The sequence below is a fragment of the Pristiophorus japonicus genome, chromosome 15 (assembly GCF_044704955.1).
Source record: "Pristiophorus japonicus isolate sPriJap1 chromosome 15, sPriJap1.hap1, whole genome shotgun sequence".
In the NCBI taxonomy this organism is placed as follows: Eukaryota; Metazoa; Chordata; class Chondrichthyes; family Pristiophoridae; genus Pristiophorus; species Pristiophorus japonicus.
Window position 1 is genome coordinate 63,861,750 of NC_091991.1, and position 24,645 is coordinate 63,886,394.

Below are 24,645 nucleotides of genomic sequence, written 5' to 3' on the forward strand. Positions count from 1 at the left end.
AGCTAACAGAAAGCAGAGAGTCGAGATAAATGGGTCCCTTTCGGGTTGGAAATCGGTGATTAGTGGTGTGCCACAGGGATCGGTGCTGGGACCACAACTGTTTACAATATACATAGATGACCTGGAAGAGGGGTCAGAGTGTAGTGTAACAAAATTTGCAGATGACACAAAGTGGAAGAGCGGGTTGTGTAGGGGACACAGAGGTTGCAAAGAGATTTAGATAGGTTAAGCGAATGGGCTAAGGTTTGGCAGATGGAATACAATGTCGGAAAATGTGAGGTCATCCACCTTGGAAAAAAAAACAGTAAAAGGGAATATTATTTGAATGGGGAGAAATTACAACATGCTGCGGTGCAGAGGGACCTGGGGGTCCTTGAGCATGAATCCCAAAAAGTTAGTTTGCAGGTGCAGCAGGTAATCAGGAAGGCGAATGGAATGTTGGCCTTCATTGTGAGAGGGATGGAGTACAAAAGCAGGGAGGTCCTGCTGCAAGTGTACAGGGTATTGGTGAGGCCACACCTGGAGTACTGCATGCAGTTTTGGTCATCTTTCTTAAGGAAGGATATACTAGCTTTGGAGGGAGTACAGAGACAATTCACTAGGCTGATTCCGGAGATGAGGGGGTTACCTTATGATGATGGATTGAGTAGACTGGGTCTTTACTCGTTGGAGTTCAGAAGGATGAGGGTTGATCTTATAGAAACATTTAAAATAATGAAAGGGATAGACAAGATAGAGGTAAAGAGGTTGTTTCCACTGGTCGGGGAGACTAGAACTAGGGGGCACAGCCTCAAAATACGGGGGAGCCAATTTAAAACCGAGTTGAGAAGGAATTTCTTCTCCCAGAGGGTTGTGAATCTGTGGAATTCTCTGCCCAAGGAAGCAGTTGAGGCTAGCTCATTGAATGTATTCAAATCACAGATAGACAGATTTTTAACCAATAAGGGAATTAAGGGTTACAGGGAGCGGGCGGGTAAGTGGAGCTGAGTCCACGGCCAGATCAGCCATGATCTTGTTGAATGGCGGAGCAGGCTCGAGGGGCTAGATGGCCTACTCCTGTTCCTAATTCTTATGTTCTTATGTATGTTCTTAAACGTTCACGCTTTCCACCACCAGCCTTTCGTGGCTGCAGTGTGTACCATCTACAAGCACCTCCCAAACGCACGACCTCCACCACCTAGAAGGACAAGGGCAGCAGGTGCATGGGAACACAGTCACCTGAAAGTTCCCCTCCAAGTTATACACCATCCTGACTTAGAAATATATTGCTGTTCCTTTGTCGTTGCTGTGTCAAAATTCTGGAACTCCCTCTGTAACAGTATTGTGGGAGTACCCTCACCACATGGACTGCAGCGGTTCAAGAAGGCATCTCACCACCACCTTCTCAAGGGCAATTAGGGATGGGCAATAAATGCTGGCCTTATCAGTGATGCCCACATCACATGAACGAATAAAAAAAAATAATGTACTTTTTTAATTATGATCTTGATCGTATTTGTAGATGGCATCATATTACTTAATGATTTTATTTAAATATTTCTTTGTTACTCATAACTTATTGTATTATTGTAGAGTAAAGATTCAACATCCACTATGTTAGATTAAACTTAAAATGTAATGTGGCCATGGCCCCTTTAAGTTCATGAATCACATTGGGCCGGGTAATGCGCTGGGTGCGCTTAACAGGCCCCATTAAGGTAAGTTCATTTTCTACAGCGGGATGGAGCCAGCAGCGAGGTCGCAACCCGCCACGGACACCAGCCGCACCAGACCCGCCCAGGTAAGGAAAATTCTGGCCTTCATTTACTGACTGACTGAAACTGTCGATTAATATGACAAAGGGACCGAGTGTATTGTAGACAAATTTGCTGACGATACAAAGATAGGTGAGAAAGTAAGTTGTGAGGAGGACACAAAGAATCTGCAAAGGGATATAGATACGTTAAGCGAGTGGGCAACAATTTAGCAGATGTGGGAACATGTGAGGTTATCGACTTTGGTAGGAAGAATAAAAAGCAAAATATTATTTAAATGGAGAGAGACTCCAGAATGCTGCAGTACAGAGGGATCTGGGGGTCCTTGTACATGAAGCACAAAATGTTAGCATGCAGGTACAGCAAGTAATTAGGAAGGCAAATGGAATGTTGGCCTTTATTGCAAGGGGGATGGAGTATAAAATTAGGGAAGTCTTGCTACAACTGTACAGGGCGTTGGTGAGACTATACCTGGAGTACTATGAACAGTTTTGGTCTCTTTATTTAAGGATGGATATAGTAGCATTGGAGGCAGTTCAGAGAAGGTTCACTGGGTTGATTCCTGGGTTGAAGGGGTTGTCTTATGAGGAAAGGTTGAGCAGGTTGGGCCTGTACTCATTGGAGTTTAGAAGAATGAGAGGTGATCTTATTGAAACTTATAAGATTCTGAGGGGGCTTGAAAGGGTAGATGCTGAGAGGATGTTTCCCCTCGCGGGGGAATCTAGAACTAGGGGGCATAGTTTCAGAATAAGGGGTCGTCCATTTAAGATGGAAATGAGGAGGAATTTCTTCTTTCAGAGGGTCATGAATCTTTGGAATTCTCTAGCCCAGAGATCTGTATAAGCTGGGTCAGTGAGTATATTCAAGGCTAAGATAGACAGATTCTTGAACTAAAGGGAAGTCAAGGGTTATGGGGCAGGAAGGAAAGTGGAGTTGAGACCAAGTTCAGATCAGCCATGATCTTATTGAATGGTGGAGCAGGCTCGAGGGGCTATATGGCCCACTCCTGCTCCTATTTCTTATGTTCTTATGTAAAAACAACCAGAGCAAAAAAACTTGGAATAAACATCAAAACAAAGGAAAAAGGATCAAAATTATAGTTGAGTAATTAACTAATTCTATAAGCTAAGGGGCCGAAATTGCCCCTCTCCTTAAGGCCTGTTACCACCGCAAATTGGCAGCCTTGCTGCGGAGCGGAGTGGCTGCTGACTTTTGGTGGACTGGCCACTGATAGCCCAATTGCTCTTTTGAGTTTTCCCGGCGGTGCCCCGATCTCCCCCCCACCCCCCACCGCTCCGCTGCTGCCGATCCGTCTTAAGCGCGTCATCACTGTGCGCACCGCCGACCTAAATCCCCGACGGCGACATTCCCCTCGGAAAACCTTCGGCCCGCCTGGCAGTGCCAAAACAATCTTTTTCCTGGTGGTCCAGTGAGGCTGTGGCCTTCTGCAACGGCGGTGCGGCTTCCCTTAAAGGGGAGCATGCACTGCCACTACCACCATGTTATTTTTTGTCGGCGACTATCATGTCGCCCCGACAAATATGCCCTTGGGTTCGGCTGGGCCACTAACAGGCAGCTTGGCACTCCCTCTTGGGTGCCAGGCTGCTGGCCCGGCCGAAACCCTCCCTGGTGGCCCAGTGGCCCGAAGTTTTATAATCGCGAATGCTCTCCCCTTTAAGTGAAGGGGAGAGCCATGGTAACGCGGCGCCATGATAACATCACTCCGCTCCGCACTCACCTTCCGCCCCTCAGTTGCTGTTACCGCCGTGTATCCGCTCCCTCAGGCGTAGTCACCGCCCCAATTAAGATCGAGTTCCAGATCGGAGAGAAAAAAACAAAGAGCCGAATATCGCTCAAGAGGCAACCTGAACCGCAGCTGCGGTAAAAACCATCGAAACGGGGGGGAAATTTCTACCCCTAAATGTTTTGATGCATGACGGGACGATTTTGTTCAGGGATATGATGCTATGTAATGGAACATTTTTACAGTTTTGCATCTAGTATATACATTAGGATAGGCAGGAAAGGTCAGGAGCAGGTGAGCAGATAGAGTCTGGTATGGATGTTTATAAGGAAAAAGGTATTGGGCTCAGTCAGGTGGGGGACGAGCGGAGGCTAGGGCTGGAAAAGACTCTGTCAAAGTATTGGAACATCTACACAATATTGTATTTTCTGGAAAAAAAGAGACAATTGTACTTTGACCATTATATGAGAAAGACTGAGCACTTACGAAATCTATTACATCTCTTGCTTTTTCCAGTTGTAACTAAAGGTCATTGACCTCTCTCCACAGATGCTGCCTGACCTGCTGAGTATTTCCAGGATTTTATTCGGAAATCTTAACGGTTGTGAGACCAGGACCAAAAGTTGTGAGTGGAGTTCAATATTGCTAAGGCAATGTCAAAGCTATGCAGAGGGGAAGGGAGTACCTCTTCTTAAATATTGCAATAAATTATAATATTTAAGCAAAGCTATGGCTCCTTTTAAGTGAGTCCATTTCAAGTTTGTTTAAAATGCTGTACAGAAAAATGCCTTATTTTTAGATTTCTTTGCGCCCACCCTGCTCCTGTGCCACCAGCTTTGGTGAACAGAAAACAGATGCTGTGATGCCTTTATCATGTTAAAAGTGCCAGTGTGAGAGCGGCAGACAGGACACATCACAGATGATCATTGGAGTGCCAGTTCCTCAAACTTGGAATGCATCAGTGTCTGCTTGACATGTATATATTTTAATTCTGAAAATATATCATTGACTATATGTCTGGGAATCTCTTTCTGAAGTTCAACAACATTAGTTATAGGAGATATAAAACATTGTTAGATCTTTATCTTGTACCAAAACAGGAAGTTGTATTCATGGGCTGGATTTTCGGCTTTAAATTGTGAGTTTGGATGAAAAAAAAGTAAAATTATGTATCCAGTTTATCCAATAGAATCATAAAAATTTACAGCACAGAAGGAGGCCATTTTGGCCCATCGTGTTCGTGCCGGCTGACCAAGAGCTATCCAGCTTAATCCCACTTTCTAGTTCTTGGTCCGTAGCCCTGTAGGTTATGGCACTTTAAGTGCACATCCAAGTATTTTTTAAATGTGGTGAGGGTTTCTTCCTCTACCACCCTTTCAGGCAGTGAGTTCCAGACCCACACCACCCTCTGGGTGAAAAAATTTCCCCTTGTATCTCCCATAAACCTCTCTCCAATTACTTTAAATCTATGCCCCCTGGTTGTTGACTCCTTTGCCAAGGGAAACAGGTCCTTCCTATCCACTCTATCCAGGCCCCTCATAATTTTATACATCACAATCAGATCTCCCATCAGCCTCCTGTGTTTCAAAGAAAACAGACCCAGCATCTCCAATCTTTCCTCATAGCCAAAATTCTCCAGTCCAGGCAACATTCTTGTAAATCTCCTCTGCACCCTTTCCCGTGCAATCACATCTTTCCTGTAATGTTGTGACCAGAACTGCACACAGTACTCCAGCTGCGGCCTAACCAGTGTTTTATGCAGTTCAAGCATAACCTCCTTGCTCTTGTATTCCATACCGACTAATAAAGGCCATATACCATATGCCTTCTTAACCACCTTATCTACCAGGCCTGCTACTTTCAGTAATCTATGGACCTGCACTCCAAGTTGTACAGTAAGATCTTCAAAAATGACCTGCTGACCAAATCACTGCGCTTTTGATGTAGCCACAAATTTTAATTCACATTGAACTTTCGTGTGACGCATAAACCTCTTTAAGATCACTCAGTGTCCTCTTAAAGCCGACTTATTAAATGGTCGAATGTGTTAATTGCCCATGCAGGAAACATTGGAACCCATTTGAGTGCGTCTGAAAAGATATTAACCGTTCTGTTATCACTTCACAATAAAATACAGCCTGTACATGTTTTTTAAAGTTCTGGTATCACTTCACAATAAAATACCTGATCCTACAAGTTTTTAAAATGGAAGAGACTGAAATAAATTTCTGTGGGCATGGCTCAGTTTTGACAGCTTTTGTGGGCGTGTCTTCCCTTACGCAGAGGCTGTACACTGCGGCTCCTGGCCTTTGTGGCAACTTTGCAGTGCTGAAAGGGAAATCTCCGTTTTGGGTCACGCACAAGGTAAGTTCATATTCTTTCCATGAGTTGGCGGCTTACTCAGTATTTACACCGCCGACTGCAATTTTTGTGCCAATATTTCAACTTCCTCGTGATGACAGGAGAAAGAGGCAACTACTGAGGGTGAAGCGGACATGTCTTCTCTCTCCGTCACTTTTTTTTGTCTTGGATTATGCTCCCCTTTCACGGTCGCCCCCACCGCCACCACTTCAAATCTTGGAATTGCACCTGAGGTCCACTTAAACTTACTATATTTGGAAGTTGAGTAGATGGCATCTCAATGTCTTGCTTTTCTATTACCTTCAATTTGAACATTTTTTTAAGAGCACAATATCCCTGAGACGTCACCTATTCTATCCTGGGAGTCAGCCTCGACAGTTTATTATTGTCTACACCGCCAATAAAAAAAGGATTAGCAGCTCCAATTGAAATTGAGGATTTGTGTGTTTGAATCTGCCCATAAGGAGGCATTTCTTACCTAGAAAACTAGAATCTCTCCTGGGCTATAACACTGAGCAACTAATTTGATGTACCAATACTAATTTCTATCAGTACAGAGATACATTGGGCCAATCAGTCAGTTCCTCCTGGTGATGTACTCTGGCAGTAGCCAGATAGTGATGAATCTCAAAGATGTTAACTGGGAGTTTAGCTGGTTGTATAAATCAGAATTCTAAGGATCTCCAACTTTGTAGCTTTGGATGCACCCATCACTGTTGATGAGGTACTCAAACTCTAAGTTCTCTTCAAACTAACAAGGTTTATAGCACAGGTGGTTTCTCTGCTGCCTTTTACAAAACAGTGTCCGAATTTCCTCCCATACGTTTGAAATTGTTTCAAGAAATGGCTAAAACTGGTCCCACCATAACACTTTGTTTATACTGAAACAGGTAAAAGACCTGGAGAGCGCACCTCCTTTCCTAATTCTCTTTTGAGTCATGAATCCAAAATTTTTACAAATATCTCGCATCTTCTGAGCATTTTGGTTTCCAAATGAATTCACCCCATCAGACAAGTTTGATTTGTGGGAGGTACTCAAGGTAATGTCTAGCAGCTTATTTATTCTGCAATTGTGTCAGGTGAATCTAGCCTTGCCTTCCTCTTTGGATGTTTTAAAAAGGTGTTTGACAGAATGGAGTGGCCTTTCTTACAAGGGGTGTGATAGCCATGGGCTTCATAGGAATCAATGGACCTTCTGCCACTCCCTCCACCCACCCCCCATCATGTCTTTAAAGGGATTGTGTCATCTTCAATTGAACTGTCCAGGGTTGTCAGCACAGGTGCCCTCTGCAAAACCTGCTTTTTGCCTTGGCCTTTGAACGTGGTGTATTCCGTTGTGCTACAATAATCAATTTTTATCAAATCAAAGTCCATGATCTTGGGTAAAGCTTTACCTTCCACAGTTTTAGAATATTTATCATAGCATTGGACTAGCAGGTTTCCAGTATTTAGAATGTGGATCTCTCTTAATGTGCACCACTGTGCTATCTCCTGTACTTAGGACAATTCATGATGACATAAGCAAATTTTTCTTCCTGGGCAGAGTCAGCATTATAAAATTGATTGTTACACATTTATTTTTATTAATTTCAAATTAATTCCCTGTCCATATTCCTCATCCCACCTTTTTGGAATTGGAGCAGAAGATTCTACAGTTTATATGGAGTGGTAGATTTTCATAGATAAGATTTAAGCTGCTGCAATGTCCAGTTGATCGAGGTAGAATGACCCTTCCCAATTCTGGATTATATTTGGATTGTGCATCTGAATTGAGGTCCAGTAACAGTTAACGGATTCAAACCCTCGGGTGGCGATGACATAGGCAATCCAATCCCTTGCTCCTAGTTCACATTTAGCACTTTTAGGGAGCTTGTCAGTTTCCATTATGGTTTACATTCATCTCATTTTGGGTACAATCATATGGGTCTAGCAAGATGTATACTTACATTTTTAAATTCTCACGGTTTGTCTGTTCTCCATAGGACAACTTGGAAATATTTCCTTTACTTTGTGGGGCAGGTAAATGGCATGACTTGGGTCTTTCACAGTTCCCTCACTTGTTGAAGAATGACTCAATCTGGTATCCCTTTAAAGGACGTAACTTTTTTTAAAGATATCTTCCAATCTGCAACAGTAGTAAAGCATTGGGTTTTCAGGCTGTATAAAGTCTGGTATCCTCAGGTTCAGCCTGATACAATAGCCAGGGAGGGGGATGGAATTGGTGGCAAGGGTACAGAATTTATAGCAGCTGCCAAAGACAATAGCTTTGGTCTTCTCAATGTTTAGGTGGAGGCAATTATAGCTGATCCAAGCAGTCTGGTAATACAGATGCAGTGGAAGGATCAAAAGAGGTGGTGGCGAGGTAGAGCTGAATGTCGTAAGTGTACATGTTGAAGCTGTCTGTGGATGATGTTGCCAAAGCATGTAAATGAGGCTGAGGAGGGGGTAAGGATAGATCCTTGGGGGTCTCCAGAAATAATGGTGCAGAAGAAGCTCAAGAAGCCACTGCTAGTGATGTTCTCACTGCGATTAGATAAGTAAGAGTGGAATCAAGCAAAGGCAAGTGTTTGATCATGCTAAAGGCAGCAGAAAGATCAAAGAAGCCAAGTAGGGATAATAAATATGGTCACAATCAAGAGGATATGACTTGTGGCTTTAGTTAGGTCCATTTCTGTGCTGTCGTATGAGCAGAAACCTGATTGAAGAGATTCAAACATGGAATTGTGGGAAAGGCGGGCTTGGATTTGGGAGGCGACAAATTTCAGATTTCATATGTTAATTTTTCCCTATCAACAGCACTACATGTACAATGAAATTTCCATTTTGTGCCATAATGAATTTGATCACACCTGAGGCCATGGATAACAGAAAGTGGCAAATAACTGAGTTGCCCAAATTTTGATCTTATGGTATACCAATACCTTAGACATGGGAATGAAACAAATACAATGCAAATAAGAAAATAAACATTGTATGATTTATTCATCAAGAAGAGGAGATTAATTACAAGTAACTAAAGAAACTGTGCAACAAGGTGATATCCAATGAAACCTGGATGGTGGATTATAAGAATGTGGATATAGAAGTTCCATTGTTCTATGTTCCAGATGGATTCTCCACGAAGAACTTTAGTGCAAATAAAAAGGATAGCCTATTAAAAATCAATGCTCAAAGTGATAATTACATTCAATATTTCAATTCTACATCAAGCAATGTCAAAGCATTACTGTTCATATTTTTATCACAACACACTTTAACAATCAAGCCATTACTCCCGACAGTTTCACACAGCCAATATTAAAAATAATTGATAGCATCCATTCTCTCCTTCAATTCCTTACACAATGAATTTTCAATAACCTCAGTTGATGGTATCACAATGGCGCTGGAAATTCTCTACATTTTCAGGAAGCCCACTCTATTTCTCATATATAGAACAATTAGATCATGGCTGATCTGCACCTACCTGCCTTGGTTATGTAATCCTTAATACCCTTGTAAAACAAAAATCTATCAATTCTTAGCTTTGAAATTTTCAACTGACCTAGCCTCAACATCTGGGGAACATTCTATTAACCTGTATTCAATATTTGTTTTCCACATTACCCTTGTAGTTTTCCCTCAACATGCAAATTCAGCTCTGTATATTTTTCATATGGCATTCATTGAGATCAAGATTTTTACCGTGAACACCAAGAGTAATGGTCATATACTGAGGCTTAGCTCAAAACACAGAAATCTCCCAGGCACAAAAGCACATATAAGGGTCATTAAGTAGCCTGAATTGATTAAAAAGAAGGCTGTGATTGTATCCTACATTGTTTTCAGGAAAAAAATTGAGTTTTTGGTTGGAAAAGCACAATAATCCGTCCTTTAAAAAAAATCTTACTTACAAATCTAGTCCCCATAGCTCCCAACAAAGCTTAAGCCCTGATTTTAACCTCCAATGCCTAATTAGAACAGGGCGTGTGGGATGTTAAAATATTGGCAGCGTGGCACTCACCATAGCATGCTGCACAGGCATGTTCAACAGGCATGTTTTAAGCAACGCATGAGGCCCTCACCCCAGACAAGATGAGCCGGAATGCTTCTTCGGGCACTACAATGAATCCTTGGGCCTCGGGCTTCCCGCAATCACATCGGACCTCCCCTCTTCACTTATTTTGCTGGTAACCATTCCCACAGGTCCCTGGCTGCCACCTCCTGCTGTGCTCACCTGACTCCTGCCCATTGGCCTAATGTTATTGATGCCGGGTTCAGGCAGGAGCCAGGCCTGGTCTATCTAAATGAGTCTTGGGAGTTAAAATGGCCCAGGCCCTGCTGGCCCCACGCTCTCTGCTCGCCCAGAATTCAAATCTGCACTTCAGTTTTGGACTGGCGCAAATAAACAAACCAAACAACTTGACAGCAAGGCAGATTTTTTGTCCAAATCCATTTTCATCCCAACAGGGATTCTTATCTATAAAACTGTATTTTCCCTATCCACCATTAACCTGCCAATTTTACATCTGTTTCAGTAATCTTTTTAAATTGCATTTCTTTTAAACAACAGATGGAGTAACTACTATTGATAACTAATAATAGTCACTTGAACATAGTTGCATTTTGGACCTTGTTTGTAACCCCCTGACCTCACTGCATGAGTCTGTTTTAACAGGGTTTAATAAGATTGGATGCTTTGGGATCAGAATGTAAATAAATAGAATAGCATTGCTATGGATATCTCTGAGTACTTTGGATGCTATTAATTCTTTTTTGAAACTGATCGAATTAGAAATTATTTCCAGACAAATAACAAAGTTACGTTCAATAATATCGCTAAATCAGCCACTAAGTACAAGTATTAAGTAAATGCAGGTAAATCCATTTAAATTTAGTCATTACTACCACAGTACAACTGAACTGAAATGGTGTTACTGCAGTGATGTGAACACACAGGAAAGAAACAATATGGTCTACATTTATACTAAAAGTGACTTTTAATTTGTAAGGTACAGCGTCAAGAACCCGGAAACCTTGGGACCGAGGCCGCTCCGGATTCTGTATATTTCCGGACTTCGGAACGTCTTTATGAGTCCGGAAACACCTGGGCCAAGGTAGGGAGGGAGAGGAGGTTGGCCTGTTGCAGCGTTGGCCCGAGGCGGCGGGGGTGAGGTCGTCGGTGACCTGAGGCCGGGGGAGAGGTCAGCAGTGGCCCGAGGTGGGGGAGAGGTCAGCGGTGGCCCGAGACGGGGGTCCGGATTCTGGAATATTTTCTGGAATCCGGAAGATCCCACCAAGGATCGTCTCAGTGTCCGGATTCCGGAGCAGTATAATTCCAGAACTCCGGATTCTTGACGCTGTACCTGTACTCGCTGATCTCCCGTGGCACTGCTAATGAAACATTTTTTTAAAATAACTGCGATCAGATGTGGGGACGTGATCAGGGGAGGGGGAGGCAAGTGGGAGGGTGATGGGGAGGTGAGTGGGAGGGTGATGGGGAGGCGATTGGGAGGATGATGGGGAAGGCGATTGGGAGGATGATGGGGGAGGGGATCCAAAGGGGCAAGTCAATCAGGAGGGGAGAAGTGTTGGGGACAAGGGAGGCGATGGGGGAAGGCGATCAGGAGATGGGGGACGTGTTGGGGAGGGGGTGATCAGGAGAGGGATCGGTGGAGTGGAAACAATCGGGAGATAGAGGGAACCGATTGCGGAGAGGCGATTGGGAGGGGGAAGTGATCGAGTGGAGGCCGAGTTTAGCCGGCAACTGTCCTCGGGATTGCTGTGAAGCTGGGAGGAGCACTCCTCCTCCTCCTGACTCCCCAGGAATGCATTTTTTGGAAAATAATGTTAATAACTTACCTGTCGGTGACTGCTGAAGTATCTTGAAGATGGCCCGATGCCTTCCCCACTCACCACTGATCCATTTTCAATAGAGATCCTATCAAAGAAAAGACTTATATAGCACCTTTTTCGACCACCGAACATCCCAGAGCGCTGTACAGTCAATTAAGTACTTTTTTGAAGTGTAGTCACTGTTGCAATATAGGAAACGCTGCAGTCAATTTGCCCACTGCAAGCTCCCACAAACAGCAATATGATAATGACCAGATAATCTGTTTTTCAGTGGTGCTTTTTGAGGGATAAATACTGGCCAGGATACCGGGGATAACTCTCCTGCTCTTCTTCGCAATAGTACCATAGGATCTTTTACATCCACCTGAGAGAGGCCTCAGTTTAACATCTCATCTGAAAGACGACACCTCCGACAGTGCAGCACTCACTTTAACAGATATTAGACCTGTTACATATTCAAAGGAGCCTAACTCCTGTTTTAGGTATCCACCCAGGACGCCTAGAAAATGACCGACACAGTTTCGGTGCAAGCCATCCCACTGCTAACTAACGAGCTTTGCGCTCATTTTATGCCCAAAAAATGGGCGCCCGCATACCAATTTCTACCCCATTGTCCGAGGCCCCGCCGCACACACTACGCTCGCCACCAAATTCATGCCCCTCTCTGGCCTCATCTCAGGCTGAACCAGACAGTAACCTTAGCATCTTATTTGACCATGATTTGAGCCCCATGGCAGACTGGTCATGAAGGTAAAAGCCAGGATCCAGGGCAATGTGGCAAGTTGGATCCAAAATTGGCTTAGAGATAGGAAGCAAAGGGTAATGGTTGATAGAAGTTTTGGTGACTGGAAGGATGTTTCCAATGGGGTTCCGCAGGGCCCAGTACTGGGACCCTTGCTTTTTGTGGTATACATCATGATCTAAATTTGAATATAGGGGGTATGATTAAGAAGTTTGCAGATGACACTAAAATTGGCTGTGTGGTTAATAATGAAGAGGAAAGTCAAGGACTGCAGGAGGGTATCAATTTATTGGTCAGGTGGGCAGAACAGTGGCAAATGGAATTTAATTCAGAAAAGTGTGAGGTAATGCACTTAAGGAAGGGCTAATAAGGAAAAGGTATACGCATTAAACGGTATCCCACTTAGAAGTGTAGATGAGCAAAAGGACCTTGGAGTGCTTGTCCACAGATCCCTGAAAGTAGCAGGCCAGGTGCATAAAGTGGTTAAGAAGGCATATGGAATGCTTGCCTTTATTGGCCAAAGCATAGAATACAAGAGCAGGGAGGTTATGCTAAATTGTATAATACACTGGTTAGGCCACAGTTGGAATACTGCATGCAGTTCTGGTTACCGTATTATAGGACGTGATTGCACTAGAGAGGGTGCAGAGGAGATTTATGAGGATGCTGCCTGGAATGGAGAATCTTAGCTATGAGGACAGATTGGATAGGTTGGGTTTGGAACAGAGGAGGCGGAGAGGAGACCTCATTGAGGTGTATAAAATTTTGAGGAGCCTGGATATAGTGGATAGCAAGGGCCTATTTCCCTTGGTGAAAAGGTCAATTACGAGGGGGCATAGGTTTAGGGTGGTTGGTGTAAGGTTTAGAGGGGATTTGAGGGGAAGCTTCTTCATGCAGAGGGTTGTGGGGGTCTGGAACTCGCTCTCTGGAAGGGTTTTGGAGGCGGAAACCCTTACCACATTTAAAAGGTACTTGGATGGGCAGTTGAATTGCCGTAACCTTCAGGGTTACGGATCTAGAACTGGTAAGTGGGATTAGACTGGATAACCTCTTGGTTGGCGCAGAAATGATGGTAAGTACTTCAGGGAATCTAATACGGCCAGAGTGGTCTCCTGGACTAGTTTCAATCACCAGGACGGGTCGGAGAGGAATTTTCCCAGATTCTTTCCCCAATTGATCTGGGTTTTTATCTTTTTTTTGCCTCTCCCAGGAGATCACATGGCTCCGGTTGGGGTGGAGTGCAAAATGTTGTGATGCATGGGGTATCGCAGTTGTGTGGGGCGGACTGGTTGGGCCGGAAGCTCTTTACCTGTCCACCATTATTCATAGGTTTATATGTAACCTTCAGGGCTGCTGACCGAGGGCCATATGGCTCTTTGTCAGCCGGTGCAGACACGATGGGCCGAAATGGCCTCCTTCTGCGCTGTATATTTCTATTATGTTTCTATATACTTTCCATCACAACGCCCACCTTCTTTCACCTCCATAACATCACCCACCTCCACGCCTACCTCAACTCATTTGTCGGCGAGACCCTTATACATGCCTTTGTCACCTCCAGATTTGACTCTTCCAAACGCTCTCCAGGCTGACCTCCCATCCTCCATTCTTCGTAAATGTCAGCTCATCCAAAATTCTGCTGCCTATATCCTATCCCACACCAAGTCCAGCTCATCATTCACCATTGTCCTCGCTGATCTACATTGGATCCTGGTCCTCAAATGTAAAATTCTCATCCTAGTGTTTAAATCCCTTCATGGTATTTTCAATCTCTGTAACCTCCTCCACCCTAAAACCTTCCCCCATAATTTTCTATTCCTCCGACTCTGCCCTTTTGTACATCTCTGCCTCCATTCATGCAACCACTATCAGTTCCACGCACTGGAATTTGCTCACTAAACCTCTCCACCTCTTCACCTCCCTTAAGGCCCCCTTTAAAACCCACTTTCTTTGACCAAGCTTTTAGTTACACACTCTAATAGTTTCTTCTTTGTCTTGGGAACTGATTTTACCCCTACCCTTGACTCTCCCGAGCAGGCGGCAAGGTCATCCCCACCACCCCTCCCTGATAGCTGGCGGGATCCCTTTTAACATGTATGTCACATCATGATATTTACTAGGAGGTCTGAACAGGAAACAACAGTGAGTTTCCCACAAGGCCTACCCATCATGGAAGTGAATCAGGGCCAGCAGAGGCCTCAAAAGGGAAGTTCAAATTTTTACTTTTTCTTGTAGGGCCAGAAGGAGCAGGAGTGCTCCTCCAAGCCTCCCCCACCCCGCTGTGATCTGATTGCGTGGTCACCCGCGGGACGGCCTGGCAGTTGATTCCATGCACTTAGCTGCAATGTCCCCCCTAATTTATTTTTGGGTGCACGGCCCCTTTAACAGGTTGCGCGGCCCATTCAAAGTTTCACACATGCACAACATTTCACATTGCGGGCCGCACAGCTTGGAGGAAACTTTGCTTACCTGGGATCAGCAGGCAGCCTCAGAGCTGCCCCAATTGGCTGCTTCCCACCTGGAACAGACAAAAGTCGGTCGTCGGCGATGTTTAAATGAGGCTCAGGAGTTAAAATATCTCAGACGTCTTTTTTGCTGCAGCAGGTGAGTTTTAAGCTGATATCAAAACTCATCTGCTGAAAACTGGCTCCCAATTAAAATCAGGATCACGGTGTCCATTTTTGTCTGGTTACACTTCTATGAATCACCTTGGGATGTTTAGCTACATTAAAGCTGCTATATAAGTGCAAGTTGTTTTGTAGCAAGTACCTCATTTGTCTCACATTTTGCATCACAATTTATTTGACATGCTTTTCTATCAGGTCCAGGTATCATATCTGGATTACTGTAAAGAATGTATACTTACCATTATACTTACCTTTCAGTCCTCCCGATGCTTGGTGGTGCTTTTGCTCATCGATCTCCATTTCTACATTTTTTCCTCTAGGTGGCAGTGCAGGAAAGTGTTATTAATTTCATATTTATCTTTTTGTTCCAAGGTCTATTGTGTTTCCTGGAGGTAAGTTTTATTTTAAGTTAATTAACTTTTAGAACTTTCAGGCCTTCCCTTGTGATTCCCACTTCCTTCATTTGCCAGCACCACCTCCAACCACCCTCATGCCTATGTCACTGCCCCAGGTTCTTGAGCCCACTTCTGCTGCTCCTACCTCTAGGCACATGCATTCGTTCTGTGCTGCCCCAGGCCTGATTGCTACTTTTCACTAGTTTCCCAGCATTGAGTTGAAGGAGCGAAGGGGTGGATAGGTGATAAAGAGGGAGGGGAGAAAAGGAAGGAGGGAATTGAGAGAGGGGTGTTGATGGAAATCTTCACAGGGGGAGAGAGGGTGGTGGCATGGGCAATGGGAAGCAATGGCACTAGGGAGTGGGGAAAGGGAGGCAATAGGGGCCGTGGGCTGAGTGGGTAAGGGGGAAGATGCAGAATGAGCCTGGGTTTGCAGGCATGGGTCAAAGGAGTTAGAGCTGCACTCCCTTCACACTGGCCAGATTCCTCCTCTCACCAATGACCTGAAACCTGTCTACAGCCCTGGCTGGATCCCTCCTTCCATCGATAACCCGACAACTTGCCTGCAATCCAGGCAGGATCCCTCCCGACACCGGCCACTCACCACTTGTGGCCTGAAAGTCATGCTGTAACCCATCAAACCTACTCCCAACTAAAAAGAAATAAGATTAAAAATAGAGAAAATCCAAAGACACATTGATCTATCTATAATCAATTACAATTCTATTATTATGTTGGGACAAATATTGGCCAGGACACTGGGGATAACTCCCTTCTTCTAAATAGTGCCGTGGGATCTTCTAAGTCCACCTGGGAGAGCAGTCGGGGCCTTAGTTTAACGTCTCATCCGAAAGACGGCACCTCCGACAGTGCAGCATGCCCTCAGCGCTGCATTGGAATGTCAGCCTAGATTTATGTACTCAAGTCTCTGGAGTGGGATTTGAACCCACAACCTTCAATGCGAGTGTGCTACCAACTGAACCACGACTGACACTTACACTTACCAGTTACACAACTGTTGTAGCTTTTAAGTTTGAAGTAGGAATAATCTTATTTCAATGGAAAAATCAAACTGTGTCTCTGTGTATAATATTTTAGTTTGTGATTTTAAAAATGAGTTGTATACAAACTGGATGATGAATAGGTTTTCGTCTTAGCCTATAAATCAAAGCTTGTCAGTTTTACTCTAAAAAGCATATCCAGCTAACAGAAATATAAAGAAGAGAGAATTAGGCAATATCTTTCCTCCTTTTTCTTTCCCAAAAATAAATTTAAGAAACATTTGAATTTTGAAAGCTTCTAAGGCAAACAACAAGGGTTTGATTACATCATCTGTTTTGGTGAGTGTCAGAAAATGTACATATTTTAATTAGTGACAACTGTCAGACAGAGAGACAATAGACAGTGAGGCACGTGGATAGGAGCCAATCATAAAGCAATGAATTCATTGTTTTCAGAGAGCCCATAAAATATTAGAAACTGGTGCTGAAAAACCCAGGACTCTCCCTCCCCTGCTATCAGACATGTGCCCTTCCCTTCCCCTCTACTGACAGACATCAGCAATCCACCATTGAACCAAACTTCACGTTACACCTTAATACAAAAGCAAAATACTGCAGATGCTGGAATCTGGAATAAAAACAGAAAATGCTGGAAATCTCAGCGGGTCAGGCAACATCTGTGGAGAGAAAGCAGAGTTAACGTTTCGGGTCGATGACCCTTCATCAGAACTGGAGACTGTTCGGAAAGAATACATTTTAAGAAGCACTGAAAGGGGGAGGGGAAGAAAGAACAAAAGGGAAGGTCTGTCCCTCTCACAGATTGGGATCACTGGAAAAGGGAGCAAGGGTCTAGCAGCACTGGGATCAAGTCTCAAGGTCCAGTGGTATCAAGGAGGTGCCAAGATCTGGGAACATTGGAGCAAGTACTGGGGTCACTACAAGGAATTCTGAGATCTGGGAGGTCTCAAGATCTTGGACCATTGGGGTAGTTCTAGGATTAGAGAGCACTGGGAATGCTGTCATGGGTTTTTGAGCACTGAGCGGGGGTTCCCGGGATCTCACAATTTGGGAAGAGAATCCTGAATCCCAAAGAACAGGGAAGGGAGTATAGAGCACAGGAGGCAGACAGAGTCTGGCAACATTGGAGGTTGCTGGGATTTGCCAGTTTTCAGTGGATGTGGAGAAGGGCAGCCCAGAAGAATGGGATCCAAATTTCCCTTCCTTTTAAACCATCAGATCCCAAACACACACTGTGCCCTCAACTGTCAACCTCCTCCCCACCTAGTTCACAGCCCCTTTTGCTCTCTCGGACACCTCTTCACCACTTTCCCCAATGTCAGCTGGTTCTTGTCTTTGCATTCCTGTCCTAAGGCATTTAAGTATACATTTTCTGCTTATTAAAATGAATAAATAGAAAATCATGGAAGAATGTGTGCTTTGGTGATCTTTAATAAACATAAATTTCCATAAACAAGCAAAAGGTTATTTCAAAAAAACCTCAAAATTCATCATTTACATAGTTCCAATGTTTTTCAGAAGCCTCAAAACTAGTGCAGAAGACAAACGGGAAGAAATTTGTGTTAGCCAGTAACGTTGGCGGTGTTACCGGCAACTGGAATTAACAGCCGCTGAAAATGGCTGCAACACTAACGGAGCAAAATTCATTTGGGGGGGATGGAGATTGTTGGCGCAGCAATTACCTGCCATGCAACGGTGTCCTGGTGGCGTTACTGGCGGCATCCGACCCGAAGTTTTGTGTGCAAGTGCGGCATTCGAACCTCGCACAGCCTCTGGAAGTGAAGGAAGTGGGCAATAAAGAAGCCTGAACATTAAAGGGCACATTAACACCGAAGCAATACAAATTAAAATGAAGTGAAACAATGCAGGTTTCAGCTCTTTCTGCCGTAAAAAAATATTTAACATTAAAAAGAGGTCCCAGTTTGAATATTCAGCTCTTAAAGCTGAATTCCCTGTCCAACCTCAAAAAATGGGGAAAAAAATGCATCCTCATTAACACAAGTGGCTCAGCAAGCCAGGGAAGAGGCACACAGGATCTCACACGCAGCACTCCAGCTTTGTGCAGAATATTCACATTTGTAACTTGTTAATGTTAAATAATTTCTTTAAGGCAGAAAGGGCTGAAAACTGCATTGTTTCACTTCTTTTTAATTTGTATTGCTTCAGTGTGCATAGCATCTTTAAATCTCAGGCCTCTTCATTGCACACAATTCCTTATGAGCTCCACAGCCTCGCTTCCAGAGGCTGTGCGAGATTCGAACGTCACATCTGCACACAAACTTTGGGTTGGATGCCTCCAGTAACGCCACTAGGACAGCGTTGCGCCAACAATCTCCATCCCCCAGATGAATTTTGCTCCATTAATATTGTGGGCATTTTCAGCGGTCTTACTGGCTAACACGAATTTCTCCCCCTTTGTCTTCTGCATTGCAAGACAGGCCCTCGACCCAAAGGGGCCAGGAAGCTCACCAGAAAGAACAATGTGGGAGTACATCACTAAAGCCATCAATGCCAGCAATGTCACCCCACCACCTGGCTCCAGTGCCCAAAGAAGCTTCATGACCTCAGACCACTGGTCAAGGTCAGTGAATGCATCTTTAAAAGCCATCTCCTACCAACTGAACCACTAGCCTCACACACTGCTCAATGCACAACACCAACCCCCAATTATTCACCTACCAACAATCTGCACCAATCACGAGGAACATCTCCCATTCCTAGCCTCACCTCACCTCCTTGTAGGAGACGGTGCAGACCATTCTTTGCAGGAGCATGGCAGGGGCATGGCTGAGCCCTTAGTCAGTGGCAGGGCTGAAAGGATACAAGATGCTTGTATCCTCATACATTATCCTCCTTCTGGCATGTACCTCATGCTTTCCCGCCGTCCCAGCAGCACAACTTTACCCTTTTGCCTTCCTCATTTTACACAACCAAGAAAAGCAGCCTGCCCAGCCAGTGGGTGGCCAAGAAGAGGGAGAGGATAGTGAAGAAGAAGATTGATTTGACACTCCCAGCCACTAGCTCCTCAAGGTCAAGCAGCAAGGACATTTGCAGTGTCCCCCATTGAAAGATAGCAGCCTTCCACCAACCATGCTGCAGCCACTGGTGTAGCACTGTGTGATATCAGTAGGATCGGCAAAGGTACATAAGACAGTCACTAAGAGAATGCATACGGGTGATGAGTCGATTTCTAGATGTCACATTGGATGGATAGATGTATATGTTGGAAAGTTTGCTTTATGGTGGCTTTTATTTCAGCATCGAGGCCAAGAGGACATTGTGATGGCCAGTAACAGAGGGAAGGTAAGCTGTGGGGTTAATGTTGAAATGGAAATTGGGGTTGAGGTCACGGGGACTACAGGTGCATGATTCCATCCCAGATATCCCGGCCACAAAGAGGCTGTCTGGGATGCATCCTTCTTTCTGCTTCCTCCGCTTCCCTCTGCGAGCAGATGCTGTAAATATGAAATGACAACATAAAATGCTTGAAATACTCAGTTGGTCAGGCAGCAGCTCAGCCTGAGATGTGAACTCTGTTTTTCTCTCCATGGATATTGCATGACCTGTTGAGTATTTCTGAAAGGCCTTAATTTACCATCCGAGCTCTTGCAAGCGTCCAGCAGCAAGCCCTAGCCACTTAAAAAAAACTTTTTGCATCTATTGCAGCAAGCCACCACTTCAATAAATTTTTTTTTTTAATCCAAAGCCTTAAATCCAAACTTACCTGAACGATGTGTGTGTCCCTTTAAGGTTAACTTGGTGGACTTAGGACCTAGTGCTAGGGGTCGAAGTTTGCACTTGTAACGTAAAGTTGGCGTTGCATGCCGATTTACATCACAAAGCCACCATTTTATTGGCGATGGTGCTGCCCACAAGGTAGGGACCAAACCGGCAGCTGCTGTGGGATCTGGCAGCAGCTGGCGAAAGAGTGGTGGTGAAACGGCACGGATTTCAGAGGCCGCTACAGAGTGGCGCTAATGCCACGAATTTCTCCCTCAAACTTTTAACTGAAATTTTGATTGCAATCCATTCTCCATAAACAATGTTTTTGTTTTCTTTTCTAACATCATCTAAGAAACTATGATCACTGATACTTCTGTTTACAGTTGCTTTCTGACTGAGGAATTCATAACAGAAAAGAGCATTTCTCAATAAATGTGCGGTAAAAACTATCCAGTTAAGGCCCAGACTTTTGAGACAGGCTGGGGATTTTAAGTAACAACAACAACTTCTATTTATATAGTGCCTTTAATGTAGTAAAACGTCCCAAGGCACTTCAGCAGAAAGTTATAAAATAAAATCTGACACCGAACCACATAAGGAGAAAGGAGATGAGAGAGATAGGTTTTAAGGAGCGTCTTAAAGGAGGAGAGAGAAGTAGAGAGGTTTAGGGAAGTAATTCCAGAGCTTGAGGCCCAGGCAGCTGAAGGCAAGGCCACCAATGGTTGAGCGATTAAAATCAGGGATGGTCACGAGACCAGAATTAGAGGAGCGCAGATATCTCTGGGGAGTTGTGGGGCTGGAAGAGATTATAGAGATAGGGAGGGGCGAGGCCATGGAAGGATTTGAAAACAAGGATGAAAATTTTAAAAATCAAGGCGTTGCTTAACCAGGACCCAATGTAGGTCAATGAGCACAGGGGTGATGGGTGAACAGGACTTGGTGCAAATTAGGACATGGGCAGCTGAGTTTTGGATTACCTCAAGTTCATGTAGGATAGAATGTGGGAGGCCAGCCAGGAAGGCGTTGGAATAGTCAAGTCTCAAGGTAACAAAGTCACGGATGAGGGCTTCAGCAGTGGATAAGCTGGGGCAGGGACAGAGTCAGGCGATGTAACAGAGGTGGAATTAGGCGTTCTGAGTTATGGCGCGGATATGTGGTCGAGAGCTCATTTCAGGATCAAATATGACACCAAAGTTGCAAACAGTATGGTTCAGCCTCAGACAGATGCAAGGGAGAGGGATGGAGTCAGTGGCTAGGGAACGGAGTTTGTGGCAGGGACTGAAGTCAGTGGCTTTGGTCTTCCCAATATTTAGTTGGAGGAAATTTCTGCTCATCCAGCACTGGATGTCGGACAAGCAGTCTGACAATTTAGAGATCATGGAGGGTCGAGAGAAGTGGTGGTGAGGTAGAGCTGGGTGTCGTCAGCATACATGTGGAAACTGATGCTGTGTTTTCAGATGATGTCACCAAGGGGCAACAGGTCGATGAGAAATAGGAGGGGGCCAAGGATAGAAGTAACGATGCGGGAGCAGGAAGAGAAGCCATTGCAGGTAATTCCCTGGTTATGATTAGATGGATAAGAATGGAACCAGGTGAGTGCAGTCCCACCAGCTGGATGATAGTGGAGAGGCGTTGGAGGAGGATGGAGTGGTCAACCTTGTCAAAGGCTGCAAACAGGTCGAGATTGACGAGGAGGGATAGTTTTCCTTTGTCAATCATATAGGCTGTCATTTGTGACTATGATAAGAGCCATTTCAGTACTGTGGTAGGGGCAGAAACCTGATTGGAGGGATTCAAACATGGAGTTTCAGGAAAGATGGGCATGGATTTCAACAACCTCTATTTATAAAGTGCCTTTAATGTAGTAAAACGTCCCAAGGCACTTCAGCAGAATGTTATAAAATAAAATCTGACACCGAACCACATAAGGAGAAATTACAACACGTTCAAGGACTTTGGAGAGGAAAGGGAGGTTCTTTTCAATCTTCCTCGCTGCCATGCTCCACCTGGCTGTCAACAACCTCCCCGCTGGAGTGGAACTAAACTACAGAACCAGTGGGAAGCTGTTTAACCTACACCGCCTCCAGGCCAGGTCCAAGATCACCCCAACCTCTGTCGTTGAACTGCAGTACCCAGACAACACCTGCGTCTGCACATTCTGAGGCTGAACTCCAGGATATAGTCGATGTATTCATCGAGACATATGAAAGCATAGGCCTTACGCTTAACATCCGTAAGACAAAGGTCCTCCACCAGCCTGTCCTCGCCGCACAGCACTGCCCCCCCACCGCCATCAAGATTCACGGCGCGGCCCTCAACAACGTGGACCACTTCCCATACCTTGGGAGCCTCTTGACAACAAAGGCAGACATTGATGTGGAGATTCAACATCGCCAATGTGCCAATGCAGCCTTCAGCCGCCTGAGGAAAAGAGTGTTCGAAGACCAGGCCCTCAAACTGACCACCAAGCTCATGGTCTACAGGGCTATAGTAATACCCGCCCTCCTGTATGGATCAGAGGCATGGACGATGTACAGAAGACACATCAAGTCGCTTGAGCTATATCACCAACGATGTCTCCGCAAGATCCTGTAATTCCCTTGGGAGAACAGACGCACCAACATCAGTGTCCTCGCCCAGGCTAACATCCCCAGCATTGAAGCACTAACCACACTTGATCAGCTTCGCTGGGCAGGCCACTTAGTTCGCATGCCAGACACGAGACTCCCTAAGCAATTGCTCTACGCGGAGCTCCTTCATGGCAAACGAGCCAAAGGTGGGCAGCGGAAACATTACAAGGACACCCTCAAAGCCTCCCTGGTGAAGTGCGACATCACCACTGACACCTGGGAGACCCTGGCCGAAGATCACCCTAGGTGGAGAAAATGCATCCGGGAGTTGAGCTCTTCAAATCTCAATGCTGCGAGCGTGAAGAGGTCAGGCGTAGGCAGCAGAAGGTGCGTGTGGTAAATCAGTGCCAGCCCCTCTTCCCCGGACGAATTATCTGTCCTACCTGTGACAGGGTCTGTGGCTCTCAGTGTTGGACTGTTCAGCCATCAAAGAACTCACTTTAGGAGGGACTGCCTATGATCATTTGTGACTTTGATAAGAGCTGTTTCAGTACTGTGGTAGAGGCAGAAACCTGATTGGAGGGATTCAAACATGGAGTTTCGGAAAAGATGGGCACGATTTTGGAGGAGACAACATGTTCAAGGACTTTGGAGAGGAAAAGGAGGTTGGGGGTGGGGCGGTAGTTTGCAATGACGGAGGGGTTGCTTTTTTTTTTAAGGAGGGTGATGGTGGAAAATTTGAAGGAGGGGGGACAGTATCGGAGGAGAGAGAACCATTAACAACATCAACAAACATGGGAGCCAGAAAAGGAAGTTGGGAGGTCAGCAGTTTAGTGGGAATAAGGTTGAGGGAGCAGGAAATGGGTCTCGTGGGCAAGATGAGCTTCGAGAGGGCATGAGGGGAAATCGGAGAGAAACTGGAGAAAGGTGCAAGTTCAGGGCGCGGGCAGAGGGAGATCTTAGAGGAAGTTTGGCCCGGTGGGTTAGGGAAAGGAAGGGAAGGGGCAGAGGCAGCTGATCGAATGGTCTCAATCTTGGAGACAAAGAACATATCCTTTAGCCCCAGGGTGTTAAAAGTGCCCGTGCGCTCACTGATACATGGGGTGTCTTCAAGGTTACCTGGGTGAAGGGTTTTGTACAAACTTCAAACTGCTAGCTGTATATGCTGCTTTTTTTCCTGTCTGCTGGACAAAATTGTGAACGTAGCATTCAGAAAGCCTCCCTGTTACTGTTAAAATTATGATGAAATACATTTGAATGCAATTGTATATGCCTTCATTGGCCCTGCACTAACCCAAGAGGAAGCCAGCTTCCCGGTGGACATGAGAATTAAAAGCAGGATTAGGCCATACGGCCCCTCGAGCCTGCTGCAACATTCAATAAGATCATGGCTGATCTTTTGCAGAAATCTCAGTGTCAATGAAAAGAACTACCCAAAGTTATCAGTAGCATCTGTTTGGCTTAGCTGGCAGCACTCACACTTCTGATCGGAAGTTTGTGGGTACAAGCACCAAACCAGGATATGAAGGTATAATCCAGCCTGACACTTCAATGCAATACTGAGGTGGTGCTGCATTATCTTTCGGTTAAAACATAAACCAAGACCTCATGATAATTTCCCAAGACAACACCATCAAAGTTCTTTCTAATTGAACCATCAGAGTTTGACTATAAAACTTTGTCCTTCAGGTCTTTTCAGAATTTCAGCAGCATTTACCAGGAACCACCAGCAGAGAGCGCCCAATCTCTTTTGAAAGCTAGCTTGAAACTGGCAGAATGCCAACTTGGAATAAAACCCAGAGAAAAAATATGGAACATTGGGAGTTTTTTTTAAAGGAATTAACACGTGTTAGAAGCGCCCTCTTGAGTGACGCG

The 24,645-nt window shown here is 44.9% G+C and overlaps 1 long non-coding RNA gene across 1 annotated transcript in view; it reads right to left on the minus strand.

Moving 5' to 3' along the window:
* Positions 1-8,814: 8,814 nt before the first annotated feature.
* LOC139281494 (uncharacterized) overlaps positions 8,815-24,645 on the minus strand; it is a 40,702-nt gene continuing 24,871 nt past the window's right edge. The window contains exons 3-5 of the long non-coding RNA XR_011596884.1: positions 14,906-14,954; positions 11,701-11,779; positions 8,815-8,985 (exon numbers count right to left, since the gene is read on the minus strand). This is a non-coding gene — a long non-coding RNA (uncharacterized lncRNA). The remainder of the gene's footprint in view (positions 8,986-11,700; positions 11,780-14,905; positions 14,955-24,645) is intronic.